Raw genomic sequence first — 23,984 nt, forward strand, 5'->3', positions numbered from 1 at the left:
ATGTTTAAGGCAATCTTAATAGTACAAAAAATGGTCAAAATAAAATGTATTATAATTTTATTATAATCATACAAATTGTCATATACCTATGCCGTTTGCTTCTGACGCACACTATTAGACACACACAATGATTAAAGTATACCACTTTATTAATGTTTTCTTCAACAGTGTCATATTGACCACATTAAGCGATGTTCTTTGAAAAACTCATATTTGTCTAGTCCTGTCACATATGTATTGTGATACTTAGTTTCTATTTTACTACAACTTCTAAAATATTAGTTTATTAGTTTTCAGTTATTATGTACTGCTAATGTTTTTTGCTTAGGCACATCAATCAAGTTAGAAAATGTAACAGTAATAACAAAAAAACCACATACCCATGAAGGAAATGATAATATCTTTATTAATAATGAAATGAAAAATCAATTTAGAAGCGTTTTGGTAGAAAGGGAAAATCAGAAATTAATCCTCTAAAATCAATTTATGATGACCATTCTCCTTGGTATGTCTAATTCTTTAAGTTTGTAGTTGTACTAATTTTGGTAAACATGATTTGTTAGTGGAATTTTGCAATAATAATTTTGGATAGGAACTTTGGTATCATATTTTGTTGTATTTTAATTTATACAAATTGTGTCTTTGTTGATAGGATTGATTACCTATACATTTTTAACCTAAAATATAATAATTATAAAAATTATAACTATAGGAATCCAAATGTGGCTGTAATTTACTCATGGTCATCTGCAGAATCATCAATGTGCCACGCTCGTATACAGCATATTTCACCTCTACCTTTTACTTTACCAGAACTAAAAAAATATTTGGATTCAAATATTAACAAGTATTATTAAAGATTTATTTAATCAATATCATTTAATTTAATTGACACTTACTACTTTGTTTAGTTCATAATATCAGTATAGCAATCAGTCATTTTACCAGAAAAGGATTGTGGATAGTGATGATAAATTTAATATCATGTTAGCTTGTAATGACATCATAAACGCTATAGCTCACAACGTGAGGGTGGTACTCTGTTACATGCAGATAGAACATTGTGCCATCTTATCTGCATTATAGGCATCTATTAACTATGCGACTAATTTCACAAAATCACGTAAGACAACATTTATTTTACAATAATTAAAATTAAATAAATAATTTTAAACATTCTTTTAGTGAGACAATCCCTGTTGGCTTTGTATTGATGGAAGCTAAAATTGAGGCTTTGTTCTAAAAGGTGTTCGTTCCTCAATCAAACTTTTAAGGTATTGCATCCAAATCTGTATATATTTCTAAGCTAGTTATACAAATTAAGTAATTACGATGTATGTTAAAATCTGCTGCCTAGTTATTTTAAACATAAAATACTTATAGATATTTAGTACTATTTATTTAATTTTATAATTTATTATAATTTTTTATTAAATCATTAAGCACCATTAAGTTATTAAAAAAACTAATTAAAATGTATTGGTCATATGTAAAAAGTGGATTATAAGGTTTTTATAAGTGTAAATATGATTCTCATATGCTCTAAAAAGTCTTAAAATATTCCCTTAATAATCATTAAACTGGTGAAATATGCTGAAAATATGCTTTTTTTACTTCAAATAGTTTTAAAAATACTTCATTTACCATTGATTTATATGTTTTCATAAGTGAAAATACATGTAAAATTTGTTTTTAAATTTAAATTTCTATTGCCCTGAGACCCAAATAGTTTCAATCCAGCCTTGCTCATTAATATTTATGTAACAATCCCCAAGTAGATAAATAATATATTTGTATTGTGTTCAGAGTAGTTCCTAGGAACCGTGTTGCATGTGCAGAACACATACACTTGCGACTTGTAGGCATAGAGTATTATGCATGGATTTTTTAACACTGTCAAAAGCACAACTATGTCCTCTTTTTAACAGTGATTTTTATGTGCTATTACGTATTTAGTAGAGTATTAAATATTTATTCATCCATAGCAAAAACTAGATTCTTGTAGATACTATGCAAAGTGAGCATTTTAAATTTTAGATTTTTTATTTCACCATTGTAGTATAACTCAGATTTTTAGGTGACCTAACAATCGGGTCCTTTGGTCTTAGGTGAAAGGTCTTATTAAATACATATAAAATATATTATCCTATTAAATAATTCACACTAAACAAAATATAAGATATTACAATTGAAATCCCTATAAAAAGAAGGGGCCAATATAGGCAACTTTATATACGGATCCGAAAAATCAATTTGTGTTTAAGTGCCGTGGCTACTAGATTCTAAGGAACATTTATAAATTCAGCTGTTGACCATGTCATTGTTGTAATTAGTTAGTTGTAATTTTGTAAAAAATCATTATTTATTATTGTGCGCATAGACAGCACTAGACCAATATTTTTGGGAGTAATCTTTAAGAATTCCCAGGACCCTTAACACAATATATTTTTACATATTATTATTATTTATTTTTATATATTATGTTAATAAGAATTTCAAATGTATTTTTATGCACTATATTTTAACAATGATGAAACAGTAACAGATACAGAAAATACAACTGGAACAACAACTTTAACATGATTTCCAAGTCCAGTAAATTATACAACAGTATATAAAATGAGCATTGATGAATTCAAGGCAACTATTAAGTAGCTACCTTCTATAAGTGCAATTACTATACCCATTATAAAAACAGAACAATTCTGAGTGCAATTTATTATACCAGTTTTAGAAATCAAAAAATTATACTGTATTTTGGAACAATTTAATGGGCATTCCATTATGTTTATATTGTTATAAAATTATTCAACTTTCATATTTTTGCTTAGTATAATAATCGTATCTTGTTAATAAATTTAACTATATTCATATTTTATCTTTTAATTTTACCTATCTACCTAACACCAGATCTGAACAGACTACCCGTTAATTATGTTAGGGTATTTGTATTTTTTACTATAGAGCCCGAAGTACTATTTGTTAATATTTTTAATTTTTATTGTGCTTTCTTAAATCAGTTCTAACAGTGTTTGATGAAAGATTACTGATAATTATTAAAATTAAAATTTTTACATGCGTTATTTAAATAAACCAGGTAAATTTTTTAAGCATGCTCGACGTTCGTCCTATTCTTACGCTTAAATCGTTAATATATATTTAAATGAACTCTTGACATTACAAACTACGTGTTTTTCATATATGAATCCCTCTTTTCACTTTTAATTATTGAGCAGATGTTTTTTGACAATTTTGGTGTATGTAAATCAAAATTTAGAAGAGTAGTTTCTGAGTTGTTATATTCATTGGCATGTAGTGATCAGGTATATTGAGGGGGGGCTGAAGCTCCACTATACATTCTTAATGTAGCCCTTCTCGTTTGCCCTTCTCCCCTCCCCCGTCCTATCAATGATTTATGTTAATGACATTCATTTAACAAATATTATGCCTATGCAACTTAAATATTTTTAAATAGCTATATAATACAACTTATGAGGAACCTTTTACTGAAAAAATTTTTTACCTATAGACATTCATAGAAATAACGAAAAAAAATGAAAATGTCCATTATAAAAATTTCAACAAAATATTTTGAAAATGTTATCATGTATGTACCTACGTATAGAAAAGGCTAATAAAATGGTTTGTTGAAAATGTAAAGATCCTACGTATAAGGTTAATAGTTTTTGAATAACTTACAACAAAATAAGAAACTCGTTTGACGAGGGATCGTTATTTTCCTCCCGAATTTCCAAATTCGTCCAGATTAACGAAATTATATTGTACATCAAGTTAATCCATTTCATGTTAAGTGTCCTCCCGGACTTAGGATACTTAAATTAAAAAGAACGCATAATTTCACCTTAAATTAGAACGGAGTTTTTTTCCCCACCATCCCCCTGTTCTACAAACTGGGTATAATTAGTATGAGCTGCACAATGGTATCTATGTGATGATAAAGCACTTTTGCATGTACCGGTTGGGTTAACGTAAAACATGATTTTTTTAAAATAATTTATGTTTTTGAAAATATATGTAAATGTGTTTAACATAATTTTGAATCGTTAAAAGACAATTGTTATTTTCAAAAAATATATTTTTTGTTATTTTCATCTCGTCGTTTTAATTTTTTTAAGTGACAACTTGTATTTTTAATTCTATGCCCCAAAACAGAATATTTTTTGAAGTACTGTGATGCATAAAAATCGAGTTTCAAATAAGTAGTTTATGAGTTACAAATATTTTAAGAGTTGTAAAGTATTGAGGAGAGGTTTTGGGGTAATTATCTCACAACACGTTACTCCACTACTTCACTAATCCAAATATTAAAAACGTGGAACTAATAAACTACTTTCCTACATTTTGGACAATTTCTGTTTCAGAATATGAAATTTAAAACGATAAAAAACAATAAAGAATAAAAATAAATAATTTAAAAAAACTACGAGTGCCTAAACTAGACCTTTATCGACTGAAAACTAATGTATTGTACAATTTTTAAAAATACGTATATTATGTTAGACAGTAGTTACTTCTGTATTTTATCAAGTTAACAGTCAAAATATTTGTATTAGCTTATAATACTATAAAGTTGTTTCTTACGATTTGGTAAAAGTTAAGAATGAAATAATAAAAACTGAAGAGTTGTTTCAAAAAGTTTTTTTTATCAAAAATGTGTCTTCAACTATATGACCGTTTATATTACACGTTATAACTATTTGAAAAAAATAACTCGAACAAAATTATAAATAAAACGTAGGCAAGAATTTACTTATCCATTTTGCTGTGCCGGTCAGTATAGGCGTAATAGATTTGAACAATTCATGTAATAAATTATAAATCATTTGTTACGCTTTATTTGAATAGATGACATTTTTTAACTAAAACGCACCAATATAAAAAAAATGTGCTAATATATATTTTATAAGATACTTGATTTTTAGTAATAAGTAGAATGAGTAGTTAATTAAAAAAAGAATTATTATTTATTAATTATAAGTAATCGGTTCAGATTATTGTGTACACACGCGTGACAAATTTAAATCGACATTTTCTCCACTTTCCGAGCTGTACATTGAAGGTACTCACCCGTAATCGTGATTTGCAATAATTATATTGTCGGGCCTCAACGTCAATGAGACGTGACGTTTAATTATCATTGTTTGTATTACAATGTCTATCTCGATCCGGAAGACCGGAACCCATGACCCGGGGAGTAGTAGATTGGTAAATTGGATTATGTTATCAGCGCGTCCCTCCGGTTCGTCGCCGCAAATCCAACAGGATTTCGGTGATACATTTATTACATGTCACGGCACGAACGTTGTCGGTCGTTATACTCGACGAAAGCGATTTAACGAGAAATGTACTGTAGTGACGACCACGTCTGTGTCCATTAGGTACCTATCGGCTATCTCAAATGGAAAATCTGCTCGAGTAAACTCTCTGTCCCATCCAATTTATTTCTGTTTGATATTTTATTATGCAAATAATTAAAATCTTCCAAACCATTTAATTCAGCGATGCTTGGAGCAGGCTAGGTATTTGGAGCTTGGTATAAGCGTCAACAAAAAAAAGCCCACTTTAGAAATGTAATTTGTAATAATTTAAAAAAAAAAAATTGAACTATCACCATCACCGGGATTAAAAATTATTAAAACTGTTAAAACTCAAATAATACCTGCCTATTTATTTTAGATGTCGAATAGGTAATATGCATTATGCGATGAAAGCTATGTGTCCATTGTACAACAAGTAGGGTTCTCAATTTGAAAATTGAAAATTGCACTCTTCGAATGTTTTAAAACTCTAACGAAACTATGAAATATATATTTTTTCCTTTAAACATGTTTGGTTAAAAATGATTAGAAATTATTATTAATCAGTGATTACACACAGAAAATATCAATAATGAATCACTTATCGGCCAAGGTTTACGAATTACTATATTAAAGTTTATATGTTGCTATTTTAGGTATAGTATAATACAATAAATAATAATAATAATATAATAATATAGTTACGGGTAATTTATTATTTATAAGTTAGAGTAACTCTAGATACTTTTAGATATGATAAACAATTTTTATTATTTATATTTTACTAATAAATTAACAAAAATAACGGTGCACCGTTAAGGTTAGGTTAGGTTAAGACACACGCATCGTGACCATTTTATACTATATCACTGAGATCCGCGTACAAGGTCTTTTTTGGCAACCTCTAACAACACATACGTTTTTTTTTATAATAACTTAACTAGTTAACTCTACACACAATTTATGTTTTATTATATACACATAATAGGTATTTATTATTGTATTAATTAATTTATTGTTTAATTACAATGTTTGTAATTTATTATTCAAGTTAAATAAAAATAATTTTAGGTAGGTAATACCAGAAACGGCCAAAACTGCAGCTTCATTTAGACATGTATCAGTGTATCACTAACATTGTTTTCAATTATTATATAAAATAACTCCCAGTAGTATAAAAATAATAAAAATAACTTACAAAATGCATTGTTGTCGTTGCTATAAAATAAAATGATGTCCAATGTATATTAAAATTAAATTCTATTAAACCGACCCAAATTGTTTACCAAATATCCCTATCGATTCTGTTGTCGTTATAAAATTTTATTTTTGAATTTATACAGTTTATAATGTTTATATATTTTTGTCTGTGTTTAGGTTTCCCTACTTTAATTATTATTTTTAGAATTCATTCGTATGTAAGAATCCTAAATGATACATTTTTAATGAAAACTGCAATATGTCAAAGTAAATAAATCGTCTAATTTGGCATGAAAAGGAATGCAATCTAAATAATTTTGTGTCTTTACATGGAAAAGTCGACTACATTTGTAGCTATTTTAAATTTTTTTAACTTAGTGAAACGATTAGTATTATAATCAAGTCCCTTTCATATTTTTCCGTTACTAATCGTTTGTCGAGCAATAAAATTGGTGTTGATATTTTTATGTGAATACCTGATTTATGATAAAAATTAAAATCAACGAAAATTGTGTTCAATTTTGTTTTATACGTTTTTTGTACTAATTTTCATCAAATTTGCCTGACTTTTAACTCAGTAAAATATTTTTGTTAATATTTATAATTATAATTACTTTTTACTAACAGCAAAATGTTTTCGTTGACTGCATGTCTGTGTACAACATTCATTGCACTTTCCATATTTAAATAAAACTTAGTTAAATAGATAATGTGCAATAATTTTATGATTTCAAAGAATAATATTTTAAGCAACTATTGTAGTTAGAGAATCTCCAGGGAACTGAATTCTTTCCATAAATATTACACACCAGTAGAATAAATACATTGGTTTATAATGTTACCTGTGAGTTATATGGCATGCTTACTTTTCTTGTTTAAAATATGTTTGGAATGAGACGCTACGGTGTGTCCGAAAATAAATAAAATACATTTCATGGAACTTTGAACCCCGACAATAATAATCACATTATATAGGCATATTGCGTATTTATGCAATAGTATCAGGAAATTCGCTACTAAAATATTTAGAGCTGTGTTTAGCAGTGCAAACACGGTCCCCTATGGTTTTACATTTAACGGCAGTTTAAAACGCTGTTATGAGGGGTGAACAGTGTTTGAACTTAAACACCGTATTTGGGATTATATGTATGGAAAAACCTCGATTGCGTTTAATAAAGTTAAATAACGTACTTGTTTGCTCCCAAAAACACAAATCAATAATTTTGGCAACATTGCACTAGATTTTCTAGTTCCACATTATTCAGAATTCAAACTTACATAATATATTAAATTATATTTATTATGGCACGGTTATAACGTAAAAGTTATATAAACCAATATACAATTTTTCTAGTAGAAAATGAGTAATATGTAAATTAGAGTAGTTGAAAAATGAAAAATGCATTTTAAGCTTTTTAATTTTTATTATAATTTTTACATTTTTATTGAAAAGCAAAGAGTTATTTTATGTTGAGTTACTTAAAATATTAAATAAATTATGTTACAATTGATTTAATTTTTTTTAAATGTCTATAGTGCCTGAAGTCATCGATTATAATTATAACATTGGTTTTCAATAAAAACTACAATAAGTGTCAGAAGTCATCAGATTTTGTTGATCGGTCCGGACAAAATTCAACATTTAAATAAGTGGTATCTTGAACGACTATAATGATTATTCTTATGCTATGTTCCAGTGTGAATTCAACACACTTAAAGAACATGGTATATTATTTTCAGGCAAATGTAAACTGGGCCCGCGATTACGTTTTTTGTTGTAAACTCGGCCCGAAAATTTTAGGTAATAAAATAAGTAGGTTGTAATCTCGGCCCGATAATATTTACATAGTAGAAGATGCTATGTTTCCACCTGATTTGTGGGCCTGTGCATCAGTTGATACGTGTTTAACAACTAATGCATGTGAATCGTTTCATGAGCATTTTAATTCAAGTTTCAATTCCACTCACCTCAATATATATTCAGTTATTGCGAAATTAAAAGATATACAAACAGAAACGTACATTAAAATCAACAGCCTAGATGCACCATTCCAATTTCAGAATACTAAAACTAAAAAAAAAAAAAAAGAACTCTTAGAAAGAACACTTACAAAATATAAAAATAAGGAAATATCAGTAAGTGAATACGTTAAACACATGCCTTTTTACTTAAAAAAATAGATTTATACATTATATTTTTACACTTTTTACTATTACAAATTTACATAAATACATTTTACAGTTATATAACGATTTTCATACTATGAATAATAATACGAAAATGAAAATAATTTTTGGAGGATAATGAGAATCGTCTCCTCGTGGTGTCCTCTGGGTAATGCTAAATGGTTCTTAAAAATATTATAAGAAAATTATATAAAAACATTTTATTTGGGCCGAGTGTACACCTAAATAATTTTTACCTGAAAAAAACACGGGCCTAGTTTACAATAGACCTTTTAAGTATTTTTTTTCCTCGGGCCGAGTTTACAATCGCCCATTATTTTCATCATTGTAGAAACTTTATATTAGATTATAAGTTTCAAAAAAACGTTTAAATCAGCCTATTTTAAGGTGGGTATAAAGGTGTACAGGATAAAGTTTTCTGAAGAAAACAAAAATGAATTCATGTATCGTCTATGCGTGATTTATGTGCAATAGCGTTTTATGTATTATAACAAACCTTCAATAGCCGTATTCACAAATAAAGTAATAATATTTGTAATATTTAATATAGGATATAAATAATATTTTTTTATAGTATATAATATATGCTATAAAAACCTTAGAAATATGAACTATAAAATACCTATGTATTTATGATCTTCTTTTGTAGAAATAAACCCTTTAAATTAATAAATATGAAAAAAATATGATTTTCAAGCCATTTGTAGTAAAAATACTTTTATGTTGTCTACAAATTTGCTTAGCCCACTAAACGTTATTGTAGTAATTTTCAACATTTTAAGTTTTTAAGTATTAATTAGTTTAAGTATTGTGAGCATTTGAATTGCGACCAACATGGACGAAACACAAACAAAATCAAAAACCTACTCAATATACAGATTACGCAACAACTAGTCTTGACAGAATTACCTTGATCTAGAAGCAATTACATAATATAAAAAATAAATTACTTACGCACCATAGTTATATTGTAGTAAAACATGTATGTATGAGACACGTCTTAGAAATCCGTAAAATACAGAAATATGCAAATATATGCAAAATAAAACTTTGTATTCCGAATCTATTGATTCAATTCCAACTTGTAGCTTAACTGAGTACTTTTCGGACTGAAATATATGCAAATGCGTATAAATCAGGACCCTAACAATAACGTAATATTATTGTATCAGATAACTAAAAAAATATATTGCCTATATATTGTTCTGTCCCCTTGTTTGAAATAAAAAAAAAAATATCAAATGAAAAATCCAATTTCCAAAATTCGTATAACCTTTTGGGATAACCGATTTAACCGAATAGTCTTTATAAACTTTGAAATATCAGACATAAAGCTTGCAAGATATTTAGGAAATAAATAAAAAATGTTCGTACTCATTTTATAATTTAATCAATTCGTATGATTTATTTTTTATACAATTGTTTTGTTACTTTGAGTTGGAACGAAAAGCAATAAAAACCAAACAATACACATATTATTGAGGTACGTGACCCCTCATTTTCTGTTTAAAGAAACCTTTTCAATTATTTTAAATTAAATGCAAATATAATAGATACCTACCAATATAATATGAATACTTTTCAATAAATGTTATCATTTATTAAACGATATTACATGTTTTATTAAAATACGCAGTACTATGGGGAGTAGAAAATTGTTTAAAAATATAAATATAATGTTTAAACATCCTTACAAAATAATGTTGGTAGGTCCCGAGGCTCTGGAAAATATGAAAAAAATGCTGTTTAAATAATTTATAAAATAGTTCAAGAGGGTCTTTAAATTCCATCCAAATAATGTCATATATTATTTTTGTATAGATTCAATTCGAATATCCGGGATATCCTCGTGCGTCGTGTTTACATAGTACCGTAGCTAACAAAAATAATAATAAGTATAGTCAGAGGGGTGCTGTAGGCACTAAAAACTTGCCGATCTTTTAGTAGGTAAACAAGTTATAAAAACCATAAAAAATATACAAATATTAAATAACGGACAATAGTACTGAAATCCAATTGAATTTTAGACTATTTGTTTTTCGCTTTTATTGGTATTTAGTCTACTTTGGAAAAATCTCAATGGATGACCACCAAGTTTTAATGAAAATCTTCAATGATCATTTTCATGTATTATGAATCATCATGAATAAAACAAAATTATAACAAATTTAAACAACATTTTTTGTATTACCTTATTTTTACAATAATATTCATAAAAATCGGATGTTATAAAAATATTTTTATATAACAATTCTAAATTTAACTACCTATTTTAATTGTAGAAACGTCTTGCTTTTAAAATATTTTTATAGATACCTACTGACTACTCAGAACTTGCCTAGGTCTCGTAGGTTGCTTATTTGGGCGATTGTAAACTCCGCCAGACTCTCGGTCAAGATAAATAGGTCTATGGTAAACTCCGCCAGTTTTTTTTCTTACCTGTAATGGGTATATGTAAACTCCGCCGTTTTTTTTTTTTCACCAGGTCAGTGCGACAGTGCTCACATTGCCGCGTGCCTTCTCACATTAAATACGTTTACATCTATTGTGATGATATATGTCAAAATTGATAAAATATTGTAAAGGTTAGATCGATTCAAATTGTTAATAATTTTATCTTCATATTATCTGAAATCAGGATTTCCAATGATGACATCGGCAGTAGGTAAGGCATACGTAAAGACGTATACTTTGACGAACATAATCATTCGTAGTCCGCGTGCCTCCGTGTATATTTCCGATATTTCCGATACTTCTGATATTTGTATATGTCCGAACGCAATATGTCGCAAGAAAGTAATAATATAAAATTAATTACTGGCCAACGAGGCAATTTATTGGTTGTATTTAAAAATTATAAGTATAATAAAAATATAAAATACGCGTCTGGTGAAATAAAATGGTGGTGCAATAACAAAAATTGTAATGCATTTATAAAAACTGTTGGAGCTGAGCAGCATAATATTACTTTAACACATTTTGCAAATGATACTCACATTACTTCATGCCTTCCAATTTCAATCCAAACACTAGAAAGACAAGAAATAAGTAGTTGTGTAAAGAGGAAAGCGGTGGAAGATAGATATTAGTTATTATGATTTTTTATACTATGATTTAAATATTGATATGATGAACTCAATTTTACCTGTTTTTTTCAGTGGCGAAGTTTACATGAACCCAATTTTATCGTTTTTTTTTCTGTCGGAGTTTACAGTAAAAAAAGGTACCTGTTGCGGAGTTTACGTGCGCCCGCTTATTTTGGAACAAACACAAATGAAAAATAATAAAAAAATTATTCGTATAAGACATAATATTAGCAATGCCTCTATTATTGGTGAATTATATAGTTGTATATAATGTGGCCGTGTGGACGTATTTGTAACGCGGCGACCTGGACTCTGTGACGCGCGGTTATAAACTCGTCCCGAAGAAAAGTAATATGTTCAGATCTTCTCATATCTAATTAATAATTATATTATATAATTTTTCGGGTGAAATTATGTTGTAGCCTTTTATATTTTATCTGTGAAAATTGTCGGTCCGAGTTTTCATCAACCTTTTTTATCACCTGAAATTTCCGGGCCAAGCTTACAACAAAATAGGTCATCGCGGGCCCGATTTAAGTGTGTCTTTCGAGGTTTAGTGAGTTCGCACATGAAATATAATAGGTAAACCAGTACATATGTAAGTTCCAAGACGAAAAAAAAAATAGAAGGTAATAAACTGTCAATCAATCATTTATTTGAAGCTTAAATATACCATTGTGTATTTTCAAACAAATCCATAAAATTAAATGCATTAATTTCTATCCAGACTTAACCTTATTACCTATGGGCTATGATAATATGAAATACATCAGTCAACTCGTCACTCGTGGTATAACTAAAACTCAATTTAACGAATAAAACCTTGAAAATCTCGTGACATAACGAAGATTTAAATGTATTTTAGTTCCCCCTATACAACGAAGTTTTTATAGATAAAGAATTTTTTTTAAATTTAATTTTACTTGTGTTTTCGACTATTATTATTTTTTATGCAATAAAATAATATTCATGTATTCGTTTTTAAGTTATATGTCAGTTAAATATAAATTATTTCCAATTATATTTGGATAACACTATTGACCGCGTAAGCGCAATTGGCAACACACAAAAAATTTATTTTTTAAAACAACAAATATTTATGTACGTAATAATTAAAAAATACATTTTAATAAATATGTATGTAGTAATATAACTCATGAATATATCTATTGAAATTGTAATGATGTCTGATATATGTATATATCAATTATAATAACCTAATAAAATCTAAATTTTGAATAGTTTTTTTACATTTTGTCAAAACGAATTTTGGTTGACTTATGCTTTTGTAAAACGAATTTCGATGTAGTGAACTTTTTTCTCGGTCCCTTGAAATTCGTTATATAGTAGACCCAGTAATATGGACAGCTTATTTTATTGAATTCAGTACTCATTCATTATTAACATAATATGTAGTTAAGATTTAAACAATTTATAGAAAATGGACGTAATTTATTATAGGTTAGGTGAAAAGGGAAAAATTTTTTAGTGTATATAATTATAAACTTTATAAGAAACACCAAACAACAAATATTATATGTACGTACATATAGACGTGTGTAAACAATAAAAGCCGTGTTAAATGTTACACTCATACTGAAAAATTAGTTGAAAATAAAAATACACGTTTTTTACATACCCAAGAGGAAAAAACTATTTAAACCTGCAAAAATAAGTAATTCTTGTAAAACCATAAAAAATTATCAGACGAGAACTTATATGACATAAAAACGAAGGTAATTTGTTAATGTTTGATATATAGCTAATTTTCAGAAATATACCAAATGCTAGAGCCAGTATTGTTATCCTAAAATACTTAAGTCAATAGAAAAGAAGTTGATAATTATTTAAGTTCAACTGATGTAAAAACAAATAAAAATCAACATTAAGTTTTGAAAATGAAGATGTAAATGAGATGTATATATGTTCATGTGAGACTATAATATTGAAATTTTGAGAACACTGAAATTCGAGTAGTTACATGGATGGCGCTTTTAATTATTGTGATACAAATTTCACTTAACTATAAATACAGTTCGTCTATTAAAAATAGTAATTATATTCCATTAATATTTTGCTTTTTACCGGATAGAACATTAAAAATATATATTGAAGTGAATTTACATTCACCCTGACTTTCTGTACCGAATATACCAGCACCAGTAAAACGGAGCTCAAAGTGTTAAATTTAGTATTATCAACAATTGTTTTTCATACAACGCACATACGACTGTTGGATTATTTTTATTATTATTATGGCTATTTAAATTATAATGAATCAAAATGTATACATCATATACATTTAAAGAATATTAATACAAAAGTATAAATTGATTAATTTTCCATTATTTTTTTATGTATATGATGTATTTTAAACCAATACAGATTTTTCCGAGCTGGGCCGCTACCAACATTGCCTATATAATGGAAGATCCGCCTCTGAGTATAGGTTATTTGTGATATCAATCACAAAAAAACATATTTATTCATCGGCCTTGGACTTTGTATAGTAATATTAACTGGTAGATCCTTTCTGTTTTTGAATAACTGAATATAGATTATGAATTAATCTAAAGGTATATCGATGAAAGCAATTTCACGCAATGTCATGTGATCGTATATATAGTGTATACGAATAAATTGCGTCTGTGTGGAGCCCTAACCCAAACTATACCCCAGATGTCCGAACTGCGGTCGTATAAACACACAAACGAACCCTCTGCTTTTACTTGAAAAAACATCGAAGCCCTTCGAAAAGTACTCTGAAATAAAATGATACAATATTTACACAAGCACCGTGACGCAATACGTGCGCATGTTATATATTGGTTAAATTGTAGGTTTGCGGGTGGTTGAGGAAACATTGATTTTTAGTGGCTTTCTAAAATAATATATACCGAAATAATTTGACTGACCAGTTGATACATCTCGGGCTATTTCAAAAATCCATCAATTCACCGTAATGCGACTCGACACGACGAACTTTCACGACCGATGAACCGTATCGGCGGCGGTATGAATAAAAAATGGAAAGTGACTCTGGTTTATGTACCTAATCATAGAGTATAAAAAATAAGTAAAAATCATACACTTTGAAAACTCAGTGAAATGCGATATTATTATAATTTTGTAATAAATAATAATAATAACGATTGGACTATTCCTTAAAGATTCCCTTTTGCACTTTAACCCAACCTACTTTAGGGTACGGATCTGTTATTTGGGACTCTGAATCGTGAATAGAATCTCTAATGATACAAAGGGCTCAACGAATATCCCTATAATTTGTTGCTTATTTACTACAAGTACCTCGTTCTCTATATGGTTATTAACCCGTCCGTATAACTGTAATTTATCCAGTATTGCTGATCGTAGACGCAGCTCAAATATTTCATTTATTACAAAACTGTTATCTAACTTAATTGACTGCCCACCCGTCTTCATAAAATAAATTTTAAGGTTCTACCAAAGTTCTATCCATCACTAGATACAGCCTTCCATTTTTCATTCTGCTAATTACTTATAAAGCTCCCATTTTTATCGTCTTATGCGTATTACTAAACAAAAGCACACCTTTGATTATCCTTAAACAAATTTGTCAACTGGGTCTGTACTAATATTATTTATGAACATTATTACCTTCACTTATAATTATATTACTTTTTATCATTAAGGTATTGAAAATATTTATTGTATATTTCACATTGTTTTTTATTGTATTTATTAAAATAATAATTATTATTATTAATCGAAATCAAGAATTTTTCTCACGGAAATAACATTTATGTATAAAATACTGCACCACCGCCTTAAAGTAAAGCTTAGTTCTTACAAATGTAAATAAGAGAACAATATAATATAATAAAATAGGTATATGGTTCAGAATAATATAAATATTATTTAGAGACCAGAAAAGGTAAAATATAAGGACCTTATAAAATAATTAAATTTATGAACTAGCTAAATCTAAAAGTTTATAATTTGTCTTAAAGGTAATTAAATTATTTTAATAGTATTAAATTTATATTAAAATAAATACATAATTTAATACCAATAGAAGTCACACTTTTTTGTCCATGTGGTTTTGCATATTAGGGTAAGCGTACCTATATTAATATTTTGTTTAAATCTAGTTTTATATTTATGATAAAAATAGGAATTAGTTGTTTATGTTTATATAGGTAACTGTATTAAAACAAAGAAATAATTTCCAATTTCGAAACGAGTTCAAATAAATATAATTAATATATATATTTTAGAACTTAAATCTATAAAGAGGGCTAAGCTATAAATTAATTCCCAAAGCTGGGCATTAACGTGTTCAAGTTTTTTTTATGATGTGCAGTACGTATCAACTAATTAATTTTATTGTGGCTTTGAGTTAAGTATTTTATTAATTTAAAACTCCATTGGTTTTAAATAGTATAATATTATGTTTTCAGAAATAAAAAAAATTATAATGATAACAGTTTATAATAGTACAATAAACTGTTTTAGTTGGAAAGGAAAGTTGCCACTTGCCTATGAACCCCAGTTCTTGAATCCGTTCGCAATAGTATTGATCAACTGAGCCGATTTTTCTAGACTACTTGAAATATAGGTGTGCATCTTTTGCATCGATGAATTTTTTCACAAATTAAAAAGATCATACATCTTAACAATATATTTTTCATGAAAGTGTATTTATCACACATAAAATGGTATAGGTACATTTATTGTGCCAGACAAATATTATAGCGAAAATATTCAGTGTACTGAATAAGTGTTGAAAAAAAGGAATCTAAAATATATTTTGAGATGAAAAGGTTCACTGTTCATTGTTAAATTGATTAATTTGTGTAATAGTAACTTACTGACTTTAGAAATGATCGTATATTTTTCAACTTTTACACTTAATGATAAAGCATTTTTGGTACTTCAATATTGTCCAGAGCAATGTATAGATGTAAAACCATTTTTTTGTACCTCAATAATTCTGAAGCCATTTATGTATAACCTTTTTCAACCCTATAATTGTTTTTTTGTTACCTGTGATTTCTGGTGCGATTGAAAGAAACCTCATTCAATTGGTAAATAATTGGTATAGGTATCGTCGGGGACTGTGCTACTTTTCACGGGGTCCTGGAAAAAAATAAATTACAACTTATGAGGAGCTTCAAATTATTTTTTGGGGTCTCCAACCTTTTACAACAAGTGAGCCACTTTAAAATGTTAAATGTCTAGTGATCGACCACTATGTATTAATGAATACTGTTTATATTATTAATCACAGGATAATAATATTCGCCCTTTATTATTTTCCTTCAGAAATTGTATTTTTTTCTTTGCTTATAAATTCTGAGTATGTAAAAAATGAAAGTGTGTTTAAGATTGCGTACGTGATCAACCATGATATTGGTATAATTAATTTATAATACAATCAATTATAATTTTGTTGAGAATTTTGATGATCTAAATCAAAATTATAGTTAGTAGTCTCTGAATTATTAAAATGTATACACAGAAGATAATAATGATTTTATAAAAATATAAGCTATGATATTAGATGTAATATATATGAACTCGTTGCCATTGACATATCCTTAGTACACTAAGCTTTATAACTCAGAAGCAACTCTCTTGAAATTTGATATAAAATATGCATTTTAATCCTCAAAAAACAATATCTGCTTAAATTTAAAAAAAGAAATGGGCAGTTTTCTTTTTGAAACAAAACAGAAGTTTGTATTTACAAAGGATCATCTAGTAAGTAGTACAAAAAAATCTCAATAATTCAAAAATATGGTTTTCGTGTGTACCTATTTAAAAATCCGAAAATCAGAATTTAATTATAATATTTATGAATAGTTTAAGCATACAAATATATTATGAGTATGCTTAAATGATCACTTTGTATATTATAATATAATGCTAATTTGCTATTATCTGAAAATAAAATCTAAATGAAAATGTAGCCTCTTTATTTATTGCAGATGGTTATCTGCATTATTAAAAATATTAATTTAAAAATATTTTTGTGTTGGTTTTTAAGATAGTTTATACTGTTTTGAGACAACACTTTCGTTTGTGGAATAATTCTTTTTAATTGAATATTTTGTTTTTAATTAAATAGTTATTATTGAAAATGATTTATGATTAAATTTGTATATAAACGGTTTGTTATTGCTTTTTGTGTACTTAATAAAATTTTAATAAATTTAACTCGTTTTCAGTTGTTTATGGACATCTCTAATTTTCAATCTTTTTAATTTTTTTAAATATAAATATCTGTTACAAAATATTCAAAATATAAAGGTACGATTTATTTTATAATTTGAAATATTGACAAAATATACCAAATTGAAAATGTACAAATTATTTTGTTGTTAAATATTTATTAGATGTTCAACTTTTATAACTATGGATAAATATTATAAAATAAAGCTGCACACAAGTCGTTAATTCTGTAACCAAAGAATATATACGCACAGTTATCTTACGTTCAAATTATGACGAAATTACGTATTATAAAATAACCAAGAATAATGATTTAATAGTTGCAGTGTTGTAATATAAAAATATTATTCAGGGGTACTTACTTGACACTTTTTGGGTATATTATATTTTATACACACAATACTTTTAAAATCTAATTTTGTTGGCAAAAATTAATTTAACTTACTGTAGTACTAATGCTTAATAGTAAAATAAATTACTTTAATCACAATAACATAAATTACTAAGTAATATTATATACTGACAGACCATCTTCGTTCAGAACCGTTATTCGTATACAATATAGTTTTAGATCATTTAATTCAAATTTAACACCATTCATTACAGTAAACCACTTGTAACCTACAATACAGCAGAGTGACATCAACATACCATCATTTTTAAACTCAGTTGCATAAAAAAAAAATTATCTTTAAAAAAATCAAAATCTTTTTGTATTTTTGAAAATAATTTAACATCTTTACCATACTTCTTATATATTTTCTAAAAAAATGTAGTAACTTGGCCGTTTAGTAGATATTAGAGCAATTACGAGTCCCGGTGTTTAGTATTATGAAATATGATACGACGGAGAAGAAACAGAAATATAAGCAGAAATAAAATAATTTAATAAAATAAAATAATAAAATAAACTGAAAAATTGAAAAATGTACTTGAAAATTTTGGAGTTGAACGTGTTGCAACACGACATATATACTTCCACCGTAATCTGCTAGATTTTGCATCAAACCTTAAAAATAAGCAAATTCTATAAGTCCCAAGCTCTGGTGTTAACAACATATCATCGTTGTGTTTGACTGTACAACGGATTTGGGACAACGATACATAGGCGGAGATAATTTGAAATATTGAGGGGGGCTCAAATAGTTGGTAGCAAACAAACCCGTGGGGGCTTTGCCCCCACACTCCCAACACTTTTTTTAATTTTAATAACTCATTGGAAGTAGTGTCACTGCATACTCCCTTCCCTCAAGATTTTCATGTCCTGTAATATTGTTCATCATATTTACTTATTATATAAATTGTATATAGATTGTAAATTTTCTTAAATAAAAAAAAAAAAAATAATAACTCATTAAAATAATTAAAAATTCTTATTATTATACCTACTAATTAGAATACTCACGAAGGAAAAATAAATAAAATACATTAGCCATTTTTAACTTAATTGTATTAACCTATTACACCTTTTTTCAAATATATTTAAAATAGTGTCATTTAGTAACGATTTAGTTTTATCTTTTTCAATGTATAAATAGCCGGAATAGCTCACTATGATATCAGGCATCAGCCTAGTTATTATCGTTTCTCGTGAAATAACAACAGTAAGAAATGAAATAATATTTTTCCCATCTATTTATAGAACCGTATAATATGTTATTGTAAGTATATTATTGTAGCAATGTAGCCAAATAGCCAATATACTCGATTAGTACACAGAATAGATATACCTAGTATGATGTTTAGCGTTTAGCATGTTTATGTGTGATACTAGTCCTTATTAATTATTAAATATAGTTTTTGGATCCAAACAAAAACAAATTTACATATAAATTTGATGTAAAGTTCTTATTTTTTACAGTTTAGGTATTTATTTAATAATAATAATAATAATAAATTATCCCTAAAACATTCTGTAATCTGTATAAAAGTATGTTTTTGTTTCTTAAATTTTTTGGGGGCCTTTAACTTCAAATTATTTTTTTTTTTTGGGGGGGGGCTAAGTCCCCGTAAGCCCCCCCCCAATCTCCGCCTATGCTACGATGCTAGATTTAATTGGGAGGTTAAGGAATTAAGGTTTGGGTTCCAGGGGAACGTCTCAACTGCAGCTAATTTCCTCTTGAATTTGCACAAAACTCCTTGTATTCTGAAATAAAAACTGGTAGACATGCGTCTAAGGAATAATCTAGAGTACCATTTATATACTTAACATTTTGCTGTATTACTGATTAATAATTTTATTCTATATGTAAATACTAAATTCTTTAAGCTGCTGAGAGCATCGGTTCTTAAACTTTTTCACAGTACGACTGATTTTGAAAATTGTCACTAGTACACCTGTAATCGACACGGATAGTGATCAATGATAAAACTAAATTCTAACATTTAAGTACAATATAGTTTCACGTATAATTTTGAAACAAAATTTTTTGAATTTATGTTCATCTAAAGTAAGATAGGTTCCCTAGGATACCTATTCTGTTTAGTTTAAATTAAGGAAAAATTAGAATTTTTGAACGTTATTTTTCTGTTCAAAATTTATAAAAATGTTTTTTTTTATTGCTAACATTTGATAAACTAATACAAGATTACTCATATGTTTTTTCTACCTTAAAAAAAAATTATTAGAAAGTACCTAACATTAGTTTTTTTATGAGCTTTCAATTTAAATTTAAAAATAGTATGTAAATTTAGTGTTTTTGACCAAGATGAGTTTGAGCTCTTTGAGTTACATACTTATATTACTAAAACAACCATTTTATTATAAAGTTTCCAATTCTGACACACTGTCTGCACACTGTATCATTTAGAATGATTCGTATACAACGATTTTTATACAAATTTAACTAACCAATTACAATGACATATTTGACAACTCCGGTTCTGCAGAGCGGTCAGCAGTGTGTACAAGTGCACTCACTTGTACATATTTTTTTTATATAGAATGTGACGCACCAAAAATATAATATATATAACAGATTTTAATAGCATAGAAACGGTTTTGGTGGAAATGTGATAAATATTGTATTATTATATTTGCAGGAAACGAGTATTGATTGAAAAGGGGATAAGTGGAAAAAAAGAAAGGTACACTTTTGTTGGGAAACATGGTACGTCCTTCAAAAATCGAATTATGAAGTATATGACGAACATAGTTATCATCATATCCAAAACGATAACACAGAATAGTCAATCGCCGAGCTTGTAGTTTAAAAGTAATATAATAATGTTGATCATGTCATTATTATTGTGCCCTCGCAAACATTCGGTATTATTGTTTTGGCGCTTTTATTATTGTATCCACCCTAACCGGATATTATGACGCCAGAGCACTTAAAGCTATTCTTGCCACTCCAAAAAATCAGTTTCATAATATTATATTAAACACTGCAGAACTACAATTTGTACTATATTATATTTCAAAGCCAAATAACAGACCAACCCATTTTGCCTTTTAGATGGCAGAAATTTTTATTTTTATTTTTTGAACTAAGTTTGCCGAATAAAGTATCATATTTAAATAATTATATTATAGTAGGGTACCTACATTTAACGAATAATGATAACTATAGTTTGAAAAAATATATGTGTTAATAATGCAACAATTATGATTGGCTTAATGTATTTGTGTGAGAAACTATTCCGGCATTACATATTCTTCGATTATTATTGTTATACCTAACTTAAAATTATTTCTACAAAATCCAATCCGTGAAAATTATGTGGATGTCTTATTCCAATTTTTAGTATAATAATGTATTTTATTATACCATAAATAGGACACTAAAGTATGATAAAAACCCAAATAGTTTCAATTAATATCAGTGGACAGCGTCGGATTAGGTCAATTAAAAGACTATCGTAATTTGGACTTATCAATACCTGTTTTTTACTTGCCTTAATAATATGTAGTAAATAAGTATATTAATACTGACTCAAGAATACGTTTGATACAGTTACTGTTGTAAATTGCATGAAACATTCATGAAATGTTTAATTTATGTAAAAAAATACAATTGTAAGAAAAAATGGGCAAGTGCCAAACTGACAATAAAGTGAATCGACTAAAAAAAAATGGTCATTTTGAATTTATAGTAATTTTTATTTCCAAGTTCACATGTAAACATGGTACGATGATTTAGAAAAAAATTACTTGTATTTTAGTATTTTCTTCAGTGCAGGTCAGAAATTCGTAAAAATTGTTCTTTATACAACTATAACATTAGACTATTTAATAGAAAATTCGACACAAGTATTTCTACCGTAAACGAAAAAAAAAGTCTACCAGAAATTTACGCTTTTTACTTTTTAGAGTTATGCTTCATTTTAGATTTTTATCAATTTTTTTTATTATTAAATTTGATTATTCACACAAGACGTATGCTAGGATGACATACAGTCTCCAATCAGAATCGTTTTTCGTATGCCATGTTTTATTATTGAATTCGAATATTGCATATAGTAGGAGGTTTTATATCATGAATAATATTAATTATTGTATGGTTTTTTTTTTTTATATAATACCGATAAAAGGATTAAAAAATTGATTAATAGTGACACGTGGTGGAAAGAGTGTATTTTTTTTTTTTCACAAGGGATAATAATATGTACCTGTGGAATTACGCATTGTTGTAATGTTCGAACAGAGATCGATTACCTGTAAACCGTGGGATTTAAATGTGCCCATACCGAGGTCGACAATGACAAAGACGAAGACGTCGATAATCACAACGACTTAAAAATACAATGTAACGTTTCTTAGTGTATAGATATACATACGCATCCTTGTCACACTCTAGCTTTATTGATTTGCCGTTACCGTGACAACCGCCCGGGTCACCTTTGGTATATACCTTCGTATTATTGTAAGATACTGCCACAAGTTCGTGGGTCTTATTGGTTGAGGCGACGTGGAGGACGGTCATCGCAATCCATTTCCAGATCATTGAGTCCGGCGTCGTCGCCGCCTACCTCTGTCTCCACGCCTCTGCGCCGAATCACAACCCCCGGACAGAGTGACTCCGTCCCGCCAACACCTCCAACTCCAACGCTACCACCCCATCCGGGCCACCCGTCAGTTACAGACGCCCGTCGCGCGGCTGCCGGTAAATCACTTTTGATCCCGACGCCAGAGTCGTCACGCAATCCTTCGGCTGTAGTTGTAGGTAGTCGTGATCGCGCTCCTCGACATAGTGCCCCTTCGTGTCATCATCCCTTTTCGCTTTCAACCACCGCTTTCGCTTTCTACCCGTACTCCGCTGTGGCGTTAGTCATCGCTTAGCTACGCCGTTCTTTTGTTTACAACCCTCTCCGTGCAATCCGTTGGCCGATCACCGTAACGACGAACACCAGTTGCCTGTAGGCTGCGGCGTTTTCCGCGTTGCTGTTTCACCCCCGCTTTACTTATTCACCTACATCCCTACATCGTTTTCTAGTCACCACCGCCAGTAGAGAGCGCGTGGCCCGCCGCGTGGAAATCCGCGGTTCCCTTCACTCTGAAAACCACAATCAATAGTACGAGGGGTACTTCCGTCGGCGATCAACTAGTGCGCTGTAACCGTTGGCTTTTTTTCCGTCTCATTTTCACCGCCACTCGTTAACCGACTAATACGACGATTCCTTTCAATATCGTTCGTGAGCATCGGCTTACACGCTCCCCGACCTTTGATTGTTTATCACTTTCGAACAACCAGCCTCCACCAAGTTTATCGTAAACGGCGACCGATTCACAGAATTCGGGATCCCCACATTTCGATCTTCTCCTTCATTTCAAAACAATTCTTCGTCATACTTGATAATTGGTGACCAGTCTTGGCAGGCCCTTTCGGCAGTTCTGCACTCCATATTCACATCCAACGATCGTGCGAACTTTATCTGGCACATCAATCTCCTCCAGTCACTGGTTTGCGACATGCGGGGCACTGACGTTGCTGCCACAGCTCACTGAAGATCAGGTAAGATATTCTTGATAAAGAAA

At 28.7% G+C, this 23,984-nt stretch overlaps 1 long non-coding RNA gene across 1 annotated transcript; it reads left to right on the plus strand.

Moving 5' to 3' along the window:
• Positions 1 to 718: 718 nt before the first annotated feature.
• Positions 719 to 21,663, plus strand: LOC111038950. Its single transcript, XR_002605041.1, has 4 exons — positions 719 to 847; positions 912 to 1,123; positions 1,186 to 1,274; positions 21,050 to 21,663. It is a non-coding gene; the product is annotated as an uncharacterized LOC111038950 (long non-coding RNA).
• Positions 21,664 to 23,984: the final 2,321 nt, after the last annotated feature.

Source organism: Myzus persicae, unplaced genomic scaffold, assembly GCF_001856785.1.
Source record: "Myzus persicae strain clone G006 unplaced genomic scaffold, MPER_G0061.0, whole genome shotgun sequence".
Classification (NCBI taxonomy): domain Eukaryota; kingdom Metazoa; phylum Arthropoda; class Insecta; order Hemiptera; family Aphididae; genus Myzus; species Myzus persicae.